At 43.7% G+C, this 9,336-nt stretch overlaps 2 non-coding genes across 2 annotated transcripts; one reads left to right on the top strand and one right to left on the bottom strand.

Annotated features, from left to right (window-relative positions):
- The first annotated feature begins 2,306 nt into the window (after positions 1–2,306).
- trnal-cag (transfer RNA leucine (anticodon CAG)) lies at positions 2,307–2,389 on the top strand. The gene has a single exon. It is a non-coding gene; the product is annotated as a tRNA-Leu (tRNA).
- Positions 2,390–4,510: 2,121 nt separating this feature from the next.
- Positions 4,511–4,583, bottom strand: trnav-aac (transfer RNA valine (anticodon AAC)). The gene has a single exon. It is a non-coding gene; the product is annotated as a tRNA-Val (tRNA).
- Between the last annotated feature and the right edge of the window lie 4,753 nt (positions 4,584–9,336).

Here is a 9,336-nt window from a genome sequence, read left to right as displayed (position 1 = left end):
CATGTACATGTGACTCCACGAGTCCGGGAGTGTCAAAAGGCGCACAATGAACATTTACCAAAGAGAGCAATCTTTGCTGCTTCGCTTCGATCGTTCAGCTGGTACAGCGGAGGACTGTAATACAATTAACAGATAAAAGTCATCCTTAGGATTCTGGTTGGAACGAGCGAACGTGCTTTTGGAGTAAGCAGAAATTAGCTCAAAGCCGTTTTCTTTACTTTACAGACAGCCTACAGCTTAACATGTTGGCGCTGAGGCAGGAGACCTCCGTTCCTTTCTTCAACCTGAAAGCTTTGTGCATCTGCCCGAAAACGTCTGTTTTGCTCGAGCACTTGCCTCTGCTCACCAGCAGGGCAAGTGCACCTTTGAGTCACAACACGTCAAACCGCACTGACTTTATTACGAACAGAAGACAAACACACGTCTTCGTTCAAAAACCACCCTGCAGGTGGACACGGAGTGAGATAAACACAGGGCAGAGATGCAGACAGTATCAGGAAACATCGGGAAGTAGACAAGAGAAATAGATTGAGCGCTTTATTATCAGAAAAATGTCTGAACCTCCACGGTCAATGAAAGGGCTTTTGTTGGTCGGTTTCCCATTGAACCGGATAATTCGGGAGAACTTGGTGGATGGTTGGTTCGGTTCCCTTGACCCCACCAGCGGAAAAGGTTTGTCGATCCCACCCGACAACTCCTTTCAAAAGCCACTCTGTCCAAAGCAAATGTATCCTACCAGATTAAAAGGGAATAAAACTTGAAAAGAGCGTCACTGTGGATCAGTTTTCTCTCACTCAAAGTAATCTGTTCAATGAAGTAAAAGATGCACTTTCCAAAGAATCAGGGAACAGCCACTGTCTCCCTTTTTGGCAGGAGAAGAAAATCGATGTGAATGTTTCTGGAGACCAAGTTCCAACATAATGTTCCTGCCCGGAATCGAACTGGGTACTTTTTGCGTACAAAGCAGACGTAATAACCGCTACACTACGAAAATGGATAATATTTCACTAAACAATGGGCAACTGAATGGTGTCCTCTCTCTGCTCGCAGTTGGAATGTGTTGTTTCAAGTGCAGCAAGAGATGCAGACAGTGGCTGTTCCCCCTTTGCTTTAAAAACTCTCAGGGTGGTGGGTTTGAGCCCACGTTGGGCGAGTACCGTTTTAAACTTTTCTGCTGCTTCCACCGGTGAGCCCCAGCTCTGACACTTCCCCCACCCCCCTCTGTCTCACCGCGCACGATGGGGCCGCGCCCGGGCTGAATCTCTCCAATTAGGTTTCCGCCCCTGTCGCAGCATGAAATGGTCCTTATCAAAGTCACAAATGATACCGGATGTGACTCCCACCATGATAAACTATCCCTCCTCATCCTTCTCAAATACAATATCTCACCGTGCTGTTATGCTGTTTCCTCTCTCTGCTCTTATTTGGAATGTGTTGCTTTTCCGTCTGACAACACTTAGTATAATCGTATTATGTTAGGCCACAAAATGAGATCATTCGGTCCATCGTGCCAGTGCCGGGTCAAACACACGTACTCGTTCAAAATTCGTTCAGAGATAGTTTGAGTGCTTTGTTATCTGAAAATTGCCCGAACCCCTACAGTCCACGGCTTTCCTCCTCGCTATTAACCACACGGCCTATTTTTGTGTCACTCGCAAATTTCTTAATCATGCCCCCTTCGTTAAAGTCCAAATCGTTAATGTATACCACAAAAAGCAAAGGACCAAGTATCGAGCCCTACGGCACCCGACTGGAAACAGCCTTCCAGCCACAAAGCACCCGTCGATCATTACCCTTTGCTTCCTGTCACTGTGCCAATTTTGGATCCAACAAGCCACATTCCCTTGGATCCCATGGGCTTTTACTTTTTTGGCCAATCTGCCATGTGGGAATTTTTCAAAAGCCTTTCTAAAATCCATGCAGACTACATCAATTGCGGGACCCTCATCGATCCTTCTTGTCACCTCCTCGAAAAATTCAATCGGGTTAGTCAGACACGACCTCCCCTGAACAAATCCATGCTGACTGTCCTAGATTCGTCCCTGGCTTTCGAAGTGACAGTTTATCCTGTCCCTCAGAATTAATTACAATAATTTGAAATGGAATCTTTCTCCTGATTGCTACAATAACAGATACGGCGGTTAGGTGCACTTCGGTCCGGCTCGCTCAGTCGGTGGAACATGCGACTTTTAATATCAGGGTCGTGGGTTCGAGCCCCACGTTGGGTGAGCACCATTTTAAATATTTATGCTGCTTTCACTGTCCAACAGTGCAGAAATGATGCAGAATGAAAAGGGAAATCGGCAGTCAGGATGGCCGAGCGGTCTAAGGCGCTGCGTTCAGGACGCAGTCTCTTCTGGAGGCGTGGGTTCAAATCCCACTTCTGACATTTCTTATTTTTACCATTACGTGGAAATATTTTATTTGTGGATTGGGCTGCAGCTGATTTTTCCACCAAGTTGATTTGGTCCTCCCACAAAAGCAACTGGCTTTGTCATGGAGATGTGACTTGAGAAGTTTCGAACGGTGAAATGGTTGACATATTATTAACCTGGACAAAGAAAAAGAACAGCAGTGGGAAACATTTAAAACGGTGATCAATAGAGTCCAGGAGAAATTTCTCCCACTAAAAAGCAAGAACAAACTATCCAGAAATGACACACCAGGGATGAATAAAGAAATAAGGGCAAAATTGAAACTAAAGAAAAAGGCACACACTGGACAATAAAGGAGAGAGGGGAATGTGAAAAGACTGGGAAAGAAGTCTAAAGAACTATTAGAAAGGCAAAAAGGAATATCAAAAAAGCAAAGTATTCTGGACACATCAACAGCCAAAGCAAATTTCGGATAGGAATCGGGCCATTAAGGGATACACACGACAAACTCACAGGCAATGACAGCGAAGTGGCAGAAATATTAAATAATCACTTTGCTTCAGTATTTATCAGGGAGACTAGTATTGTGGGCATGACTGGACAGCTCTGAAAGTGCTGTCCAGTTAGTCCTACTCGCCTGCTGTTTCCCCATAGCCCTGAAAATGTTTCCATCCAAGCGTTTATCCAATTCCCTTTTGAAAACTGTGAGTTAAGAAAAACAATATTGAAAGGGGTGCTGGGGCCTCTGCAGCGTCGATGTGGAGTGTGTGATGATTGAAGTTATCAAGATGGTTGCTTTACACATGGTATGTTGTGAAATCATCCTGAAATATCTTCAATATCGAATACAAATTGAATTGCAAACCTGACGGAAAAACATTGGAAAACAAGTCACGAGTGAACGCAAATCATCTGGGGCCCGTTTTCAGCCTCACGGCACTTTAAGTAAAGTGAAATAACTTTGCATTGAAAAGATTTGGAACTTGCATCTGTGCCTTTATCTGTTCCATTTCTTAAAGTTGCTGGCGTCTGATGATGTGCAATCCTCTGCTCCCTCTATTGAACAAGAAAGGAGGTGTTTGACGTTGACGGGACCTGTTGGTTATGAGCTTATCCTGCACATTGAGTGGGTTCGCGTTCTGTGAACGTCAACTTTAGCCCAGCGGTGAACTTCGCAGCAAACAAGTGCGACACCGTCTCACCGCGGGCACTGACTGACATGTTGATTGTTATTTCTTTCAGACTTAAATAAATAGTAACCCTGATTTTAAATTTGCACTCAGTGATTTTTAGGTAGTCTCCTTTCAACGTTTCAAAGGCGACTCCTAATTTATGATAGTCCGGCCATTTCACCAGCCGTGTTGAAAACAAAACATGTCTCTGCTTTTCGCGTCTTTTTTCGAAAGGCAAAAAATATATTTCCCGTGACCTCTGAAGGATGGACAAGTACAGTTCAGAAAGCTGAAGCAAGTTCACCGAGCTTAAATCGTCTGACCACGTTAAAGGCGCTATACACAGATATAAATATGCATATATATATATATATATATATATATATATATATATGCCTGTTTCTGTGGTTGTCTTTTTTCTGTGTGTGTCCATCTGCAGGTCGATTTTGAATCAATACCAGTGTTCGTGTCAGTTTGTTGCATGAAATAAATGAGGGTATCAGGCGCTCCCCTCCCTGCCACTGGGTAGGTACTGAGTCAGGGTTTAAATCAAACATCTGTTTTATTTGTGAAAAAGCAATTAAAATCTTAATTCGGGAATTATCCAGTCTCATGTGAGCGGTGAAAGAAACAGTGACGCCGCTCCCTTTTGATCTGGAGTCTGATTTTTGCGCCATGCACCCTGATGACAGGATCTTGGATGTTATTATACATATGAATGTTTCTCAAACACCGTTTCGTTTATTGGTTGAATAGATCGGGCTTATCAAATCTCCGCCAGATCCCACCGGGTGTGAGACAGTATTGGAAGCAGCCTTCACCCCCAATATCACGCTGGCATTTATCTCCTGCTCTCAGCGGACTGCATTAACAGGGCTGGGAGAAATGGACTTTGTTCACACTTGACCACCAGTGTGAATCGTTAAATATTTAATCATTTTTAATGGGGACAAGGTTACAAAATGTTTCCGCCCGGTTTCGAACCGGGGACTTTTCGCGTGTTAGGCGAACGTGATGACCACTACACTACGGAAACCTGATGTCTGTGTACCTGTGTTAGGGATATAACCCATCAGCCAAACTAATTTCCGTATTACTGTCCAGGAGCTGATTTCACAGGGATACATTTACTGCGCTGTATTTCGGAAGGCTGCAGAGAAGGATCGGTGACGATGGTCAGGCAGGGAATCCCAGAGCATCGCGCCCACACAAACATTTCACTGTTTTTTTTTCATGTGCCTGATATCCGATCGCAGTGTAAATTATGGCGAATCAGGCATGCTCAGATGACATTGTTCACAGAGTGTTTTCTTGCAGCCAAATCACACATGAGAAAACTTGAAATGAGATTAAGAGATCGGAGCCATTTAAAGTGCTCCCAGTTGCTCCAGATCAGGAATTAAAACCTGGCACCGGCTTCAGGGCGATCAGAATGAGGCGATAAATCCTAAATTGGGAAAAAAGGTGCAATTTTCGTCCCTGGGTGGCCGACCGTTGCGCCACAAGGTCTACTCGGGGCAGAGATTTTTTTATGTACGTGTACGTATTATATACTTAAATATATATGTTTGATGCAGTGTTCCCTAGTCGTTGGGAATAGTTCATTGCACAAAACTAATTCAAGTCTGTGAGACACTTAATGTTTTTTTAATCGCCATTAATACGTTCTGTTGCACACTGAAGGAAATGCTAACTTGTTTGCCAAGTGACAATTAAAACGTTTATAAATCTTTGTGCTTTGCATGTCATGAACTTTTCTCCCTTCCCATTTTACATATTGTATTTTGGGAGTCTGCTTAAAAATGTTTAATGCTTATTATACCAGGAATCTGGTGCAGCCGCTGTTAAATTTAAAAATGTTTGTAGCCCCTTTCACGCTTGAAGAAACTCGACCCTGGAGGTTTATGGGGAGAAAATCCCAACAAAATGCTTCCCTCCGAGGTCAAATCGGGGACTTTGTGCGTGTAACTGGTGAACATGATAACCGCTACACTACGGAAACGACAAACGTTTCGGTCTCAGGGCTGAAGGAAGTGTCTCGGGAAAACATGAGCTGCTAACTCTCTTTACACTGACTCTTTTGACGAACATTTCATCGATCGAAACTATACAAGTCACAGCGAAAAAATGTCAAAGTCATTAAAATCCCGAATTAGCCTCAAATGAGGATATAACTTTCGTTATGGGCTTAGTCTAAGATAGACATTTGGTTTCCAAACGGTTAGACATTTTTAGAATTCAGAATGTGTTGTTTTATTGGTGTTAAAGCAATTCTAAATCGGGCATAAACCCAAGATGTTGTTCAAATTCTAATGTCAATTTTTCTTGTGTATTAATAATAACTGATTGTTTTCTTTATGAAGTCGTGGTCTGTGCTTGAAGTTTCTTGAGGAAAAAGAGACCATTAAGTTAATGATAAAATTAAACCTCGTGGAGATAAAACGTCATTGCCCCAAATTAAAGTGTAAAATCACTTTGTACCTTTCTGCTCCTCCATCTGCACCATGTGTAACTTTCCCAGTGAGCTGCTGGATTCTGTGATAAATCAGACTGTACTCTTACCCCTTTTGCTGTGTTACTGTGTGACAGGGTCCCGCAGCACTCTTCTGCTTTGTTACAGTTACAAATACTGTTATTGTTTCAGATTAAATAATAATGGAGAAATAAACACCATCCCAGATCAGAACTACAGTCACATTGAGTCCAATTTTACTCTGATTTATTTAATAGAAGCTAGAATTGCATTCTATACACAAAATGGCTAATTTGACCTTTCGTCCGATTGTCTATTCTCTCCTTCGCCGTGAACATTACATCAAAAAAAAAACAAACGTTAATCCTTTTTTTTCAGCAGAAGTTCACGTTTTGGTGTTTAATTCCTTCACTGCACCGCTGTCTTTGTGTTAAACATCAACTACTGCCAATCTCACTCAGTTTGTATCTTTAACTATAATGCAACTGTAATTTAACAGGAACAGCAAATAAACCCTCTCCGTCCAAACAGCGCGGAGAGAGCGAGACCAGAGCTCACTCTGAGAGCGAGACTCTGAGACCAGCGGCAGAGTTCGGGGTGACGTCACCAGTCAGAAAGTGACGCGGCACAGGGGAGGCAGCTGATTGGTGAGTAGGTTCAGGTGAGTATTTCTACCATTTTACTGTAAGTAAAGTAATAAGAAAGGGAAGATCTGCAGGTTTTATAGCAGATAGTGGTTTTTTTTAGTGAACCTAGGTCCCTAGTAATTTAAAAGGGGTAACTAAGCTAAGGCAAGTCATGGCAGCAGACCTCGCACCCGTGATATGCTCCTCCTGCAAGATGTGGGAAGTCATGGACACTACCAGTGTCCCTGCCGACCATGTGTGCGGGAAGTGTGTCCACCTGCAGCTACTGACCGATCGTATCTCGGAGCTGGAGCTGCGGGTGGACTCACTGTGGAGCATCCGCGATGCAGAGAAACTCGTGGATAGCACGTTTAGCGAGTTGGTCACACCGCAGGTAAAGGGTATACAGGCAGGAAGTGAATGGGTGACCACCAGGAAGAGTAAGAGATGCAGGCAGGTAGTGCAGGGGTCCCCTGTGGCCATCCCCCTCTCAAACAGATATGCCACTTTGGATGCTGTTGGGGGGGCTGACTTATCAGGGGAAGGCAGCAGCAGCCAACTTCCTAGCACCACGGGTAGCTCTGCTGCACAGGCTGGGAGGAAAAAGAGTGGCAGAGCTATAGTGATAGGGGACTCAATTGTAAGGGGAATAGACAGGCGTTTCTGCGGCCGCAACCGAGACTCCAGGATGGTGTGTTGCCTCCCTGGTGCAAGGATCAAGGATGTCTCGGAGCGGCTACAGAACATTTTGGAGGGGGAGGGCGAACAGCCAGCTGTCGTGGTGCACATAGGCACCAACGATATAGGTAAAAAAGGGGATGAGGTCCTAAAAGCAGAATATAGGGAGTTAGGAGGTAAATTAAAAAATAGGACCTCAAAGGTAGTAATCTCAGGATTGCTGCCAGTGCCACGTGCTAGTCAGAGTAGAAATAGGAGGATATTTCAAATGAATACGTGGCTAGAGGAATGGTGCAAGGGGGAGGGATTCAAATTCCTGGGACACTGGAAACGGTTCTGGGGGAGGTGGGACCAGTACAAACCGGATGGTCTGCACCTGGGCAGGGCCGGGACCGCTGTCCTAGGAGGAGTGTTTGCTAGTGCTGTTGGGGAGGGTTTAAACTAAAGTGGCAGGGGGTTGGGAACCTGAGCAGGGAGAGAGAGGAAAGCGTAACAGGAAGGGACAGAATGTATGGAGTAAAAGGTAAAGTGTTAAAAAAGGAAAAAGCAGGAACTAAGCGTCACAAAACAGATTTGAAAGTTCTTTATCTGAATGCACGTAGCATTCGTAATAAAATGGACGAGTTAACGGCACAAATAACTACGTATGGGTATGATCTTGTGGCCATTACAGAAACATGGCTGCAGGGTGACAACGACTGGGAATTAAATATGCCAGGGTATTTAACAATCAGGAAGGACAGGCAGGAAGGAAGGGGAGGTGGGGTGGCTATGTTAATAAAGGAAGGAATCACTGTAATACAGAGAAATGATATTGGGTCAAAGCATCAAGATAATGAAAGAGTTTGGGTGGAGATAAGGAATAATAAGGGAAAAAAAAACATTAGTGGGCGTAGTATATAGGCCTCCTAATAGTTGCAACTCTGCTGGAAGAAGTATGAATCAGGAGATAGTCGGGGCATGTAATAAGGGAACAGCCATAATTATGGGGGATTTTAATTATCATATTAACTGGACAAATCAAATTGGGCAGAGCAGCCTTGAGGACGAGTTCATTGAGTGCATCAGGGATGGATTTCTTGAGCAGTATGTAACTGATCCTACAAGGGGGCAGGCAACCTTGGACCTGGTCCTGTGAAATGAGTCAGGATTAATTAATAATGTCCTAGTTAAGGATCCCCTTGGAACGAGCGACCACAACATGGTTGAATTCCATATCCAATTAGAGGGTGAGAAGGTTGATTCTCAAACAAGCGTACTGAGCTTGAATAAAGGAGACTATGATGGTATGAGAGCGGAATTGATTAAAGTGGACTGGGAAAATAGATTAAAGGGTAAGACGGTACATGAGCAGTGGTGTTCATTTAGGGAGTTATTTTACAACTTTCAAAATAAATATATTCCAATGAGGAAAAAAGGGTGTAAAAGAAATGACAGCCATCCGTGGCTAAGTAAAGAAATCAAGGATAGTATCCGACTAAAAACAAGGACATATAAGGTAGCCAAACTTAGTGGGAGGATAGAAGATTGGGAATTCTTCAAAAGACAGCAAAAAGTAACTAAAGGATTGATTAAGAAAGGGAAGTTAGATTATGAAAAGAAATTAGCAAAAAATATAAAAACAGATAGCAAGAGTTTCTATAGTTATATAAAAAGAAAAAGGGTGGCTAAGGCAAACATAGGTCCCTTCGAGGATGAGACCGGGAAATTAATGGTGGGAAACATGGAGATGGCAAAAATGCTGAACAAATATTTTGTTTCAGTCTTTACAGTAGAGGACACTAAGAATATCCCAACACTGGACAAACAGGGGACTCTCGGGGGGGAGGAGCTAAATACGATTAAAATCACTCAGGAGATGGTACTCAGTAAAATAATGGGACTCAAGGCGGATAAATCCCCTGGACCTGATGGCTTCCATCCGAGGGTCTTGAGGGAAGTGGCAGTAGGGATTGTGGATGCTTTGGTGATAGTTTTCCAAAATTCCCTGGACTCAGGAGAGGTCCCGGCAG

Source organism: Heptranchias perlo, unplaced genomic scaffold (genome assembly GCF_035084215.1).
Source record: "Heptranchias perlo isolate sHepPer1 unplaced genomic scaffold, sHepPer1.hap1 HAP1_SCAFFOLD_147, whole genome shotgun sequence".
NCBI lineage: Eukaryota > Metazoa > Chordata > Chondrichthyes > Hexanchiformes > Hexanchidae > Heptranchias > Heptranchias perlo.
Note: the sequence above shows the minus strand (reverse complement) of the source record. Positions and strands in the feature narration are given on the sequence as shown.